General features: G+C 37.4%; 1 protein-coding gene and 1 pseudogene across 16 annotated transcripts in view; one reads left to right on the top strand and one right to left on the bottom strand.

Moving 5' to 3' along the window:
- HDAC9 (histone deacetylase 9) overlaps positions 1 to 15,349 on the bottom strand; it is a 1,049,458-nt gene that overhangs the window by 1,024,797 nt on the left and 9,312 nt on the right. The gene's annotated exons all lie outside the window — the stretch shown is intronic.
- On the top strand, positions 1,254 to 3,006 carry LOC101030378 (protein SET pseudogene; annotated as a pseudogene).

Here is a 15,349-nt window from a genome sequence, read left to right as displayed (position 1 = left end):
ATTTTATCCACTTTCCCCAGGAAGCCTTCACTGCCAATTGGCTAAAAATAACTATTTGCATGGTACCTTATTTCTTTCATGAAACTTTTAAATTTTCTGTCTTATTACATGCTCCACAGGGAAGCCAAATTCGCATGGCCTAAGAAGAAAACAAGCTTTTGACTGGCTAACATATTCCTGATAAAAGACAAGTGTATGGTCTAACCACATTTCTCTGGGTCTGCTGTTTTCTCAGGATCAATTAAGGTAAAGAGCACAATAATAAATTTGAAACACTGTTCTCAACATTTTAAAGTATGTTCAGGAATACTATCTCGTTTGATCCTCCATTTTGAAAAAAACAAAGAAAATAAATTCTCATTTGAAATGAAGAATCTGAGTTTTAAAACAGCTAATTGCCTCTACAAGAGAATTCGTACTCCCCATTACGTCACACAGCCTTTACACACAGTAGGTACTTACCTAAGGACTGAGTAAATACTTGAGAAAAGCTAACTTAATTTCTGGACTTTTTCACACTTGAGCACTCCTCCCACGATGGCGCCCATCTCCATATACATTGAACACTGCTGGTACTTGTCCACACTCCCTGGTCTTTACTACTGGAATCTGTGCCCACAGACTTCCAACTTTTTTATTTCAACCCCTTTATTTCTTTACCTGAGGGTTTTCTCTGGACCTGCACTGCAGTTGGAAGCTCTGGGGATTAACATGCCCTAGAAGAGACCCCAACTAAAGACTAACTGGTTCTATGATATCATATCCCAACTCCCTTGCTTCTCATGTAGCTAGTTCTAAGGCATATTTTTTACAGTTCCCCAGGAAGGATTAAAATTTCAGTTGCTTAAGTCAGTAACTTGTTTAATACAAGCTATTTACTGAATGCCTCCTTAGTAAACTACCTGCACTCAAATCTTTGTCTAAGAGTCTGATTCAGAGACCCCAAAGAAGACACTATCAGGTCAAAACAAGAATTTCTGGTTTAAAAAATGAAAGGTAAAAATGGAGGAATTATTGATAAATAGCTAAGTATAATCACATTTTTAAAAGAGAAAACATTAACCAGCCACTGTTTATCACTGCATGATGAACAAGTCCAAAATGGGAGTCAATGTTAGTACATTAATGTTAACTCATGAATTTGCTGACATGAAAAAGAAAAGCTGTTTTAAAATGTACAGAAAACACTTTAAAAATAAGTTAGGGTTCTGCCTGCTTCCGGACGAGCTATAAGACTTGTGCTCCGGTTCTCGGACTTCCCCAGCAGCATGGCCCCCAAACGCCAATCTCCACTCCCGCCTCAAAAGAAGAAACCAAGACCACCTCCTGCTCAGGAACTGGAGGAGACATCGGCCTCTGCAGGCTTGCCGAAGAAGGGAGAAAAAGAACAGCAAGAAGCAATTGAACACATTGATGAAGTACAAAATGAAATAGACAGACTTAATGAACAAGCCAGTGAGGACATTTTGAAAGTAGAACAGAAATATAACAAACTCCGCCAACCGTTTTTTCAGAAGAGGTCAGAATTGATCACCAAAATCCCAAATTTTGGAGTAACAACATTTGTCAACCATCCACAAGTGTCTGCACTGCGTGGGGAGGAGGACGAAGAGGCACTGCATTATTTGACCAGAGTTGAAGTGACAGAATTTGAAGATATTAAATCAGGTTACAGAATAGATTTTTATTTTGATGAAAATCCTTACTTTGAAAATAAAGTTCTCTCCAAAGAATTTCATCTGAATGAGAGTGGTGATCCATCTTCAAAGTCTACCGAAATCAAATGGAAATCTGGAAAGGATTTGACGAAACGTTCAAGTCAAACGCAGAATAAAGCCAGCAGGAAGAGGCAGCATGAGGAACCAGAGAGCTTCTTTACCTGGTTTACTGACCATTCTGATGCAGGTGCTGATGAATTAGGAGAGGTCATCAAAGATGATATTTGGCCAAACCCATTACAATACTACTTGGTTCCTGATATGGATGATGAAGAAGGAGAAGGAGAAGAAGATGATGATGATGAAGAGGAGGAAGGATTAGAAGATATTGATGAAGAAGGGGATGAGGATGAAGGTGAAGAAGATGAAGATGATGATGAATGGGAGGAAGGAGAGGAGGATGAAGGAGAAGATGACTAATAGAACACTGATGGATTCCAACCTTCCTTTTTTTAAATTTTCTCCAGTCCCTGGGAGCAAGTTGCAGTCTCTTTTTTTTTTTTTCCTTCCCTCTTGTGCTCAGTCACCCTGTTTTTGAGGTCTCTTTTCTCTACACCATGGTTCTCAACTTATTTGGGGGGAAATATCTTGAGCAGGATACAATGGGAAAAGAGTCTCTATCCCTTTCTGTTTGAAATTCATTTTATCCCTTCCTGTCTTAACAAAAACTGTATGGAATCAACACCACCGAGCTCTGCAGGAAAAAAGAAAAACCTGCCCCCTTCGCTCTGCTGGAAGCTGGAGGGTGCAAGGCCCCTTTGTAGTAGTGCATAGAATTCTAGCTTTTTTCCTCCTTTCTCTGTATATTGGGCTCAGAGAGTACACTGTGTCTCTATGTGAATATGGACAGTTAGCATTTACCAACATGTATCTGTCTACTTTCTCTTGTTTAAAAAAAAGAAAAAAAAAAACTTAAAAAAATGGGGTTATAGAAGGTCAGCAAAGGGTGGGTTTGAGATGTTTGGGTGGGGTAAGTGGGCATTTTGACAACATGGCTTCTCCTTTGGCATGTTTAATTGTGACATTTGACAGGCATCCTTGCAGTTTAAGATGACACTTTTAAAATAAATTCTCTCCTAATGATGACTTGAGCCCTGCCACTCAATGGGAGAATCAGCAGAACCTGTAGGATCTTATTTGGAATTGACATTCTCTATTGTAATTTTGTTCCTGTTTATTTTAAAATTTTCTTTTTGTTTCACTGGAAAGGAAAGATGATGCTCAGTTTTAAACGTTAAAAGTGTACAAGTTGCTTTGTTACAATAAAACTAAATGTGTACACAAAGGATTTGATGCTTTTCTCTCAGCATAGGTATGACCTTCCAAGTTTGACTTGTATAACATCACTGTCAAACTTTGTCACCCTAACTTCGTATTTTTTGATACGCACTTTGCAGGATGACCTCAGGGCTATGTGGATTGAGTAATGGGATCTGAATCAATGTATTGATATCTCCATAGCTGGGAAATGTGGGTACAATGTGCCATTGGTTTCTGAAAGTATTCACATCATTTGGGATACCAGATAGCTCAATACTTTGAGTATATTGTGCCCTTGATTTTTATCTCCAAGTGGCAGTTTTTAAAATTGGCCGTTTACCTGGATATAAAATAATAGTGCCTGCCACCACCATTCAACAGACCTGGTGCTCTAATGCCAAGTTACACATGGGACAGTTGCTGGCATGTCTTCATTGGCTATGTAAAATGCGGCCAAGGAGATAGGCTCTCGGAGTAAGGAGTCTGTGATGGTTGGCAGTAACTGTCCCTGCTCTCTGGTATAAAGCTCTCAAATGTGACTATGTGAATCTGGGTGGGATAATGAACCCAACTCTGTCTGCTCAATGCCATTGTGCAGAGAAGCACCCTAATGCATAAGCTTTTTAATGCTGTAAAATATAGTAGCTGAAATTAAATGCCACTTTTTCAGAGGTGAATTAATGGACAGTCTGGTGAAATTCAAAAGCTTTTTGATGTATAAAACTTGATAAATGGAACTATTCCATCAATAGGCAAAAGTGTAACAACCTATCTAGATGGATAGTATGTAATTTCTGCACAGGTCTCTGTTTAGTAAATACATCACTGTATACCGATCAGGAATCTTGCTCCAATAAAGGAACGTAAAGATTTAAATAAATAAATAAATAAATAAAAATAAAAATAAAAATATGTTAGGGAAAGTGTCATTTAAAAACCCACTATAGGCCTTAAATTTAACACCTTCCTCAGGTGCATAGGTTGAGAAACAGTTTTAAATCTCACTTTTTTGCTTCTATTCCTTTTGAAATAGCTTTTTAAAGGAGGGGTGTGTAAGAGAAAGCAAGAAAAAGAAATCAGGTTGTGTTTCAATGAAGCCATCTAATTATACATTTCTTAAAATGTCCTCAGGTCTCTGATCTTCACTAGAGCAAATGCTAGTAGTCTCTCTCATATGCCTACATTTGAACACAAAGGATGTCTAATCATTTATTCAAAATTTACCAAACACTTCCTATGGAGAATTACAGGAACTTAGTTATAAAGATTTCTTTAATGAAAGACACAAGAGCTATCACTAAGGAGTTCTCAGTCTAGATGGAGAGACAGAAAAATAAACAGATAGTTATCGTTGAGGGTAGCAAGGGATGCCCAGGGTATCTGGGAAGCACAAACAGCCTAGGTTTGCTCCCAATCTGTACAGGGCAGGGGAGAGGTGGGTGGGGGTAGCAAAGCCACATTAATATTGTGACATGATGCTTGTTCTAAAATATCATGGTTGCCTGTACCCAACCCACCATATTTTATTTAAAGTTTTAAAACATAACACTTACATGTATACGCAAAAGAGCTTCTTTCAAGATTTTCTGATTGCAAAGGTGGGACAACCTCATCAAAGTTAATCTATTTTCATTTGTAAGGTACTCCTGCCTGCCCTGAAGCATCTACCTAATCCCCCTATTAAGTAATCCAACACTGGTGTACAAGAAGGGATTCCAGGAGAGGTGAAATATGAACTCAAAAGAAAATCAGAAATTCAGAGATGAACGTTTGAAGAGAGTGGGCATGATTTTTCTAGTAGAAACGCGTACACAGAGCCAGGTGCGGTGACTCACGCCTATAATCCCAGCACTTTAGGAGGCTCAGGCAGGTGGATCACGAGGTCTGGAGTTCAAGACCAGCATGGCCAACATGATGAAACCCCATCTTTACCAAAAATAGAAAAAATTACCTGAGGGTGGTGCTGTGTGCCTGTAATCCCAGCTACTCAGGAGGCTGAGGCAGGAGAATCACTGAACCTGGGAGGCAGAGGTTACAGTGAGCAGAGACTGCACCACAGCACTCCAGCCTGGGAGACAGACCAAGACTCCATTTCTAAAAAAAAGAAAGAAAGGAGATGTGTGCATAGATAGTAAGACTGATAGATGGCATGGAACCCTTCGAAGAGTTTGTAGGTTAGTATACTAGTATGAGGGAGGAAGGAGCAGACAGGCAATAGATAAGGGAAGACAAAGTACCCAGAAATGAGACTGGAACAATCAGCAAAGGTCAGATCATAAAGGATCTTGAGTTTTAAGGAGCTTTTGGTTTTTGTTTGGTTTTTCAGTGTGTTCCCTGACTTTTTCTGAGGTATCATTCACATACCTAAAAATTTACCTTTTAAACTATATAATTCAGTGATTTTTATTATATTCACAGAGGTATACAGCCATCAGCCCCATCTAATTCCATAAAATTTTTATTGCCACAGAAAGAAACCCCATATCCTTTAGCAGTCACATCTCATTCCCCCTTCCCTTTGCCCTGGGCCACCACTATTACACTTTTTGTCTCTGGGTATTTCTTATAAATGGAATAACATAGTATGTGGCTTTGTAAGTCGGGCTTTTTTCACTTAGCATAATGTTTTCAAGGTTCACTCAGGTATAGCATAAATCACTGCTTCATTCCTTTTTGATGACCTAGTAATATTCCATTGTGCAACTACAACACGATTTGTTTATCTATTCATCAGGTGATAAACACTTGAGTTGTTTCCAATTTCTGGCTATTATAAATGGATATGAATAATCATACATACATTTTTGTCTGGAAATATGTTTTCAGTTCTTTCGGGTGTATACCTAGATAATATAGTAACTCTCTGGTTAACTTATTGAGGAACTACCAAAATTATTTTCTGAAGTGGCTGTGCTCATTTTACATTCATACCAATGCCAGAGTTTGAAATCATCTAGAAAGAAGATGAGCTGCTCGACAGAAAAACAGTGAAACTGAATTTTAGAAAGGCTACTCCAGAAGCAATATTGGTTAGAATTCTATTGCAAGGAAGCCAGGTAAGATGACACAATTGTCTGATTAAGATAGTAGTAGAAATCATCTGAAGGAGGAAATGGATTTGAAAAGGAAGGGATAGGAAAAGGAAATAGCCTTTAGAAAAGATTAATTCAAAATTTAAATGACCTAGGAAGATGAGTATCCTCTCCACTAAAATGGCTAAAATATCAGTCAAGTAATGAAAATAAATAAAACACAAGATGTAAGCAATGGGGGAGAATCTATAACCAAAAAAAAAAAAAAAAGAACACACCTTTCTAAAGGAAGCAGCTGTATCTCAGCTCCAATCACCTAATGCTACAGGGAGTGTCTGTGCAGTGCAGAGAGATCTTCTCCTTATTCAAGAAAAGCTGAAATCTGTACCAATCTGTACCTTCATGTTAGATGTTCTGATTTTTAAACACTGTCAATTAATTCAATATTTCTTTGAATTCTGTGTGGCATCAACAAAACATGTCTACAAGCTGCCAGTTTGTGATCTCCCTTACACAGAGTAAGGGAAAAAGTGAGCCAAGAATCAGAACATGCCCACACTGAGGGAGTGAATTAAATAGGGTCCCAAGAAGGAGATGAGGAGAGAGCAGAGGCAGAGGAGGAAACTGGAGAGTGCGATATCCCAGAGCTCCCGGATGATCATTTCCTAGAGGCGGAGTAGTAAATAGTGTGAAATGGCACAGGGAGTCTTTTCACACTGGGAACTGAAAATTGAAAAAATATTTGTTGTCTGGGAGCAAAGCAGAAAGCTGAATAACTTAGCTTTCTCTCTTTTCCCAACTCTTATTTTTTTCAAAAGTCAACATAAGGATTTAGGTCCCTCAAATATATTTTTAAATTTCACAGAAAAGAGCCAGATAAATTTAATTACATTGTCCTTCTCAGCCAACAGATATTGAACTAATCTGGCTTAAAAAAAAGAAGGCCTTTGAAAAAGTTTAGATCTCTATGACGCATGATCCTTTCAAGCTTATAGTTATAAGAAACTCTTAACATGTCTCATAAATAAAAAAATACAATTATGGAAACCATGTAGAGCAGGTTCTCAAATCATGTCATTTCATTTGTTTCATTATAAAGTTGATAAAAGAAAAATAATCACTTCCTAGCCCGGGCCACTGTGTGCATAGTTTGCACATGCTCCCCTTGTGTGCATGGGTTTTCTCTGGGTACTCTGGTTTCCTTACACATCCCAAAGTTGTGCATGTTAGGTCAATCTGCATGTCTACACAGTCTCGGTCTGAGTGTGGGTTGGTGTAAGTGTGCCCTGTGATAGGATGGTATCCTGTCCAGGGCTGGTTCCCAACTGCTGCCCTGAACTGCTGGGATGAGCTCTGGCCACCCAAGACCCTGAATTGGAGTAAGTGGGTAAACAATTTTCTTGTTTTTAGGAATCTTTCTTAAAGGTATGGATGGCTCACATTTATTCCAATGTTTTATATAAAAAATGTTTGGGTCTTTATTTAGAAGTTTGGTGATATTTTTACGACCAGAAATATACCATAGGAGCTTAACGCTTGTTTATTTATATCAATTAGCCTGTGGGAACAGTGGTTTCCTCATACGACATTTCACTTAAGGTCACCGTTTCCAAGAACCTATCCATGATGACAAGTGAGGACTTACTGCATATAGCTTTGGCTGTATGTGACAGAGACTGAAAATAACAGTGGCTTAGACAAGACTCCAAGCTGTTATGGCAACTTTGCTTCAAGAAGTCATCATCTGTGAACAACAGGCACTGGGGACTCCAAAAGGCAAGAGCTAAAGAGGGGCCAAAGGACTGAAAAACCTCCTATTGGGTACTGTATTCACTATTTGAATGATGGGATCAATAGAAGCCCAATCCCAGCATCAAGCAATATACTCTTGTAACAAACCTGCATATGTACCCTCTGGATATAAAATAAAATACTAAAATAAAGTGAAAATGTCACTATCACTGTCTGCCATGGTTTGGCTGTGTCGCCACCCAAATCTCCCCCTGAATTATAAAAGTCCCCATGTGTTAAGCATGGGGCCAGGTGGAGATAACTGAATCATGGGGTGGTTTCCCCGCTGCTGTTCTCATGGTAGCGAATAAGTCTCACAAGACCTGATGGTTTTATAAATGGGAGTTCCCCTGCCACTATGTAATAAATGTGTTTGCTTCTCCTTTGCCTTCCACCATGATTGTGAGGCCTCCCCAGCCATGTGGAACTATGAGTCCATTAAACCTCTTTCCTTTTTAAATTACCCAGTCTCAGGTATGTCTTTATTAGCAGTGTGACAGCATGCTAATACAATATCCTAGGCCTTCTTTAAAAATCTTGTTGCTCTGCCACTCTTAGACTGCTGGCCTCCTTAGCAAGGTCTGAGATAGTCAACCGTCATTACCACATTTCAGATGAGAAGGGAAAGGAGACAGAATACCACCGTCCTTTAATGGCCTACTTGGAAGTTGCACATAATCACTCTGCTTATATCCTATGGTCAGAACTTTGTCACATGGTTTATAATTCCTAGCTGCAAGGAACGCTAAGAAATGCCATCTCTATCCCGTAGGGGTTTGTCACCAGCTAAAACTTAGGGGCTCTATGTCCGAGGAGAGTGGGGAAAGGGGAGACCAGGAGACAACTAACAGTCTCTCCTACAGAGTAGTAGGCGCTTTTTCAAGATTCTATTCTTAAAATTCTATAAATTATTTATATTTTGGCTCAATTTTGCAAGAGAATATAAATCTGGCCTAACCTTTATTCTTAAATATTGGAAACATAGCCATGTAACACTGCCACAATTTTGGCTTCATGGTGCTGATACTTATGACAGTGCTAAAGAAAAAGTTAATTTTAATTTGTTCTTACAAAGTTATTTTCCTAAGCATTCTAAAGTAACTCTAGTCTTCTTGCCATGCTTAACAACTAGCTTTCAAAAGCTACATTAAAAACTCAAATTGTAAAATTAAAAAATCATTGACATATTCCTACAGCATATGGAACTATACCACCTCAAGGATTCTTTTAAATTATCACAGTCAATTGTGCCCTTACTGCCAGAAAACTCTTGAAATAACAAGATGTATTCACTATAGCAAGATGTGCTCCTTAATGTTGACACTTTATTCTCATATCAGTTCACAGTAGTATATTTTATCATTCAAATAAGAGAGAGGATTAAAAATAAAACAATTTACCAGCACATAGTTCACTATTGCTTGACATATGAACAATCTCAAGGCCTATCAATGAACTACAGAACCTCCTAAATATAAAAGAGGAGCAATCCATAAGAAGTAATCCAATTTAAAATACAGTAATTTATGAACTGTTTTATGATCATTCACATTTACTAAATTCAAGAATACATTATTTCAAAGCCACTTGGCTTCTATCCTTCTTAAAAAACACAGTACTTTCCCATAGTAGCATCTTTTATCCACTTAAAAGTATGTAAATTATTATGCTGAACAAGCTTACCTTATTTTATGACCAGCTTGCTTTAAGAATGGTTTTGAATGGCTAGGACAGTGATAAAATCATCAAGCATAATACAGAGTATGACTGTGCAAACTTGATTTTTTAAAATATGCTTATAAAAGTTCACTATAGAAAATTTGGAAACTGCTGAAAAGAAAGCAGTAGAATATGAAAATACACTACATTAAATTGAGCATTAACTACTTAAGTAGTCTCCAAAATGATACTGACCAACGAGGTTTTACATGCAAGAGAAAAGGAATGGGGGAAAGTCTTCCAAGGAAGACTGATTAAGAGGGACTGGAAATACCCTTCTGCCTAAAGAAATGAAAGTTTTGTAAAAAATATGAAACAACTGGATACCAGGCAATAATCCTTGAAAAATGGAAAACATATGAGGTGAACCCTAAGAAAAAAAAGGGGAAACTGACGACCTGAGCTGGGCTCTACGTCCATTCCAGCTTCCAGAGCTCTATGACCTTCTAGCTTCCAAATCACGGCCCAGGAAAGGAAAACTCAGGCAGAGACTAGAATAATTCCTGAATTGAGGAAATGAATTTGAGGAACCAAGGTGATTAGAGTAGCTAGATGTCACAGGCCAAACTACTGGAAGGAGAAAAGCTAAACACAGATAGATCCCCAGAGGTCTACAGATGATCTCCCCTTTTGAATATTCAGCAGAGAAATAATCAGAACACAGATGTGAGAAAACAACCCAAATTAGGAAAAGAACCACCTGAAAGTGTTAATGGGAAGAGTACCCAGCACTCATTCAAGTCTGGGAATTGTGCCTGTTCCCACCAGTCAGACTGGAAAACTTCATAATTCATGGGGTGTTGGGGAGAGTACACAGACAGTAATCTTAAAAACAAGACCTGAAAGGATCAAACTGTTTCCAAGTAACTAATTGCATCCCAGAAAAAAATAATCAAGAAGATTTTTAGGAATATAAAAATATCTAGCACCCTACAATTCGTGATGTCTGGCATCCATCAAAAATTACTAGGCATGCAAAGATGTAGGAAAATATAACCCATAGCAAGGATAAAAAGTCAATCAAACAAAATTAACCAAGAACTAAAAAAGACATCAGAATTTGTAAACAAAGTCATTAAAACAGTTATTATAAATCTATTCCGTATGTTCAGAAAGTTCAATAGGGACATGGAAAATTTTGAAACACCCAATTGAACCTCAAGACATGAAAATTACAAAGTGTGAGATGGAGAATACCCTAAAAATGATTATTTGGTAGTGAATTTGAAGACACAGCAATGGAAACTACTCCAAATGTAACACATGGAGAAAAAAGAATAAAAATAAATAAACAGAGAATATGTGATCCTAATATACATGCAACTGGAGTTCCTGAATAAGAGTGAAAAGAAGAGGGAATCCTAAAAGATTCTGAAGAAATAGTGACTAAATTTTTTTTTTCAAATTTGATGGAAACTATTAGCCCTCAGGCCCAAGAAGCTTAATTAACCCAAAGCACAAGAAACACGAAGCAAGCTATACCAAGATAAACCAAAATGAAATTCTTCAAAGCCAGTGATAAACAGAAAATGTTATAGCACTTATTATCTATAAAGGAGAACAAACATAAGGATGACAGTAGGTTTTTGATTTAAAAAAAAAAAACATGAATAAGAAAACAGTGAATCAACATCTTTAAATTATTAAAAGAAAAAAAAAACTGACCTGGAATTCTATATCCAACAAAAATATTACAAAAATTAGGTGGAAAAAAGACATTTTCAGAACTACAAAAGCAAGCTGAAAGAATTCATCACCAGCAGATCTGTGCCACAAAGAATGTTTAAAGGAAATCCTTTAGGCAGAAGGAAGATGATATCATTGGAACATCTGAATATAGACAAAGGAAGAATACTGAAATGGTAACTACTTGAGTAAATACAAAAGATTTGACTTACATAAATATCTTTAAATGATTAGTATTTAAGTAAAAATAACAATGTAGCAAGGGCTTTATAACATATGTAACAGAAATAGAATAGGGTATAAAATACATTTTAATGAGTTTCCAGTAGTGATTTGAAAATTATAACACACAAGAATATTTCAGATCTGCTACTCTAAAGAAATTAAAATTGTAGCCATTATTCTGAAATACTATTCCATTTGGCCCACACTTTCCCATTTGGCTTGAGAAGTCTTAGCATTATACGTTTGAAAACATAAGTTAGGGTGAATTTATGGTGTTTGTTCTCACAGAGGAAAAAGTACTAAGTAACTCCAAAAGGGTGTTCTGGTTAGCATACAAGTTGTCTCATAAGTTTAGGCAATGGCCTTTGATGAACTTTATTTCTTTATTTTTTTGAGACAGAGTCTCACTCTGTTGCCCAAGCTGGAGTGCAGTGGCACAAACTTCACCTCCAGGGCCCAAACAATTCTCCTGCCTCAGCCTCCCAAATAGCTGGGATTGCAGGTGCCCACCACCACATCTAGCCTTTTTTTTTTTTTTTTTGTATTTTTACTAAAGACAGGGTCTCACCACGTTGGCCACGCTGGTCTCAAACTCTCAATCTCAGGTGATCCAACCACCTTGGCCTCCCAAAATTCTGGGATTACAGGCATGAGCCACCATGGATGGCCTGATGAACTTTATAAATAAAAGCAAACTATTGTTTATTTATAATACTAAATTTATTTAATATTTATTTTAATGTAGGTAACTTTTAAAAAGTGGGCCAAATAAATAGGAAATTTTAAAATATAAGTACAGCACAAGTCACAAAAGAAAGTTCCCTTCTTTATTTCCCCAACCTGTCAAGAATGAAACAATATAACATTTACATCATAAGGGCTTTTTTGTTTGTTTGTTTGTTTTGTTTGTTTGTTTTTTTGAGACAGAGTTTTGCTCTTGCTACCCAGGCTGGAGTGCAATGGCGCGATCTCGGCTCACCGCAACCTCCGCCTCCTGGGTTCAGGCAATTCTCCTGCCTCAGCCTCCTGAGTAGCCGGGATTACAGGCACGTGTCACCATGCCCAGCTAATTTTTGTATTTTTAGTAGAGGCGGGGTTTCACCATGTTGACCAGGATGGTCTCTATCTCTTGACCTCGTGATCCACCCACCTCAGCCTTCCAAAGTGCTGGGATTACAGGCGTCAGCCACCGCGCCCGGCCATAAGGGCTTTTTTAAGAGAATGTTTATGGGAAAAATTTGGGAAAGAATGTAACAAAGTAGTACTAGTTTCTTACCATGGAGAGGCATATGGGGATTCACAAGTTCAAATTTCCATATATTGCTACTGAATTTGTCTCCTATTGTGTGAAACCTATTCAAGAGCACATTTACAAGTTCACTCAATGAGCAGTTATGTGCTGGACTGAAAGTAGAAATCTTTGCAGTAGTGAGGGAAAGGAAATTTCCAAGATGAAAATATAGTATAGACAAAACTGCCTTGAAAAGAGGTTAACTTATCCATAAAGTATAGTTAACAGTCTTTTGTGTATATCACCCTGAACAGAAATGCTGATGTGCACTCAAGTTTGGGAACTACTAAGCTTGACTAAAAAAATGAACAAAAGGCAAGCTTCCATGCTGAAGTCTGTGCATTCAAATTCTGCCACATAAGACAACTATTAAATCTCTAGCAGTAAATAGAAAATGAGTGGAAAAAATTCTAAAGTATTTCTGCTAGTCAGCAGAGCTGATTTCAACTTATTTGCATAGATAGCCTCTATAACCATTACATACTACTAGATTCAGTACTATTATAAGAATTAAAGAAGTGAATATACTCAATACTGAGGTTCAATATATGTACAATAAGTTCTAATCAAAGTCTTGCTCTAGCAGAACTATAAATTGCATAAAAGTCTCAGCCATTTGCAGGAAACAATTCCTCTCTTTCTAAATGACAGTCCTGTTGTATTGATTTCATGGATTTGGCAACAGCTGTGAAACCTGTCAAGATGGGATTACATCTTATGTAAGGACTGAGTTCTAACGTTTAAATGTGTATGATGCTACTTCATTCTTCTGTACCAGAAAGGGTAAAAGAGCAAGACAAGGAAAGAAATCAGTAAGAGAAAAAGAATATTCAGACATTTTTCATAGTTTAATAAATTGGAAATATATTTAGACTATCAGTAGACATTAGTACATAACATCAAATACAGGCTAGCAAAGCATAAACACCAGAAATGAAAATGACGGTGGTATTAATAATGATAATATAGGCTGGATGCAGTGGTGCACGCCTATAATTTCAGTTATTCCAGAGGATCACCTGATGTTAGGAGTTCAAGACCAGCCTAGTCAACAAAGCAAGATTCCATCTCTAAAAATAATAATAATAATAAAATTAACGAGGTGGTGTGGCATATGCCTGTAGTCTCAGCTCCTTGGGAGACTGAGGCAGTAGGATCAGCTGAGCTCAGGAGTTCAAGGCTGCAGTGAGCTATGATCACACCGCTGCACTCCAGCCTAGGTGACAGAGCAAGACCTCCTCTCTAAAAATGGTGATAATGATGTAGATAATCCAAGTTTCAATGGTTTATTAGGAGAAAAAAAGGATTAAAACAGATAGACTAGCAAATGCAAGATAACCAGGGTCATTAAACAAACAAAAAAAAGACACAAGTGTACATGAAACTCATTTGGTAAAGTGGTAAATGTCAGGCCTCTAACCTAATAAGGAAATGATGAAGCACCAAAATAGATGGTGGGGCAAGTGAAGAGATGACATGCAATGTTGCTGATCATTTAGGAAAAGAATGAAATCAACTTGGTGGATTATAGTGCCCTATTTTTAAAGTGATATAACTCACTTCATCCATCCAATATGACAAAATCAAGTAACAACATCCAATTACAACCAAAAAGTATAATAATGTTAGATATAAGAGGAAGTAAGTTTGAGAAGGGACGTTTTATCATGTGGGCCAGTGCTGCCCAATAGCCATGTGTGACTATGTACTAATTAAAATTAAATAAAACTCAATTCAGTCCATTGGCCACATTTGCCAAATTTCAAAGGCCACATATGCCTAGTAACTATGATATTGGAGAGCACAGACACAGAATATTTCCATCATCAAATAAAGTCTTATTGGACATCACTGATCTGTACAACTGTTAGTAGTTCCCTGTATATGAAAGATGAGATCTTAAAGAACACACACAAAAAGCCAACAAGTCATCCGTTCTTTCATTTGGAACATTAATTAGGCATTTCTCACGTGAGAGTTGCTGTGTTAGCCATTCAGAGGCCACAGAATAAAACAAAATAGTACCTGCCTTTGAGGATGTCACAGTGCAATAGGAAATAACAATATATAAATAGTCAATCAGCAAACACCCATTGGACACCAACCGTAAGAAATGCACACAGTGCTATGGAAGAAAATGACAAACAGTAAGCATATAGTCTCACCTCAAGGAGCTTACAATTCTGTTAATGATATACAACATACAGCAAGACGTAAAATGTTTTAAGTGGCAAATTAACATTTGCAACTGTGTATTTCAAACTGAGATCCATGAGCTTGATGCAGAATATGTTTTTCCATTTTGGGATTTCATTGGGATGATATTCTACATATACATATTGTATGCTGATCAGTTTCTGAATAAACCTTCTAAAACTAAATACTGCCACTGAATTTTCATCATGTTGTTAACACTTGTGTTTTCAATCTCATATATACTAAGTGGAGGTCAAAGAACAGAAAGTTTGCTAAACAAAAAAAGTCTGTTTAAAGCAAAAGTGAGGATGAATTGAGCCTTTACAGAACACATGATAGCACAGGCAGGCAAAAGTGCCTGCACTATAGTGGCTACAATCATCATGAGTGTGAAGGTAATGCACGCATCCTATCTCTGTGTAGCTTCTACA

The sequence above is a fragment of the Saimiri boliviensis genome, chromosome 10, assembly GCF_048565385.1.
Source record: "Saimiri boliviensis isolate mSaiBol1 chromosome 10, mSaiBol1.pri, whole genome shotgun sequence".
Lineage (NCBI taxonomy): Eukaryota > Metazoa > Chordata > Mammalia > Primates > Cebidae > Saimiri > Saimiri boliviensis.
This window is presented reverse-complemented; position numbering and strand designations above follow the sequence as displayed.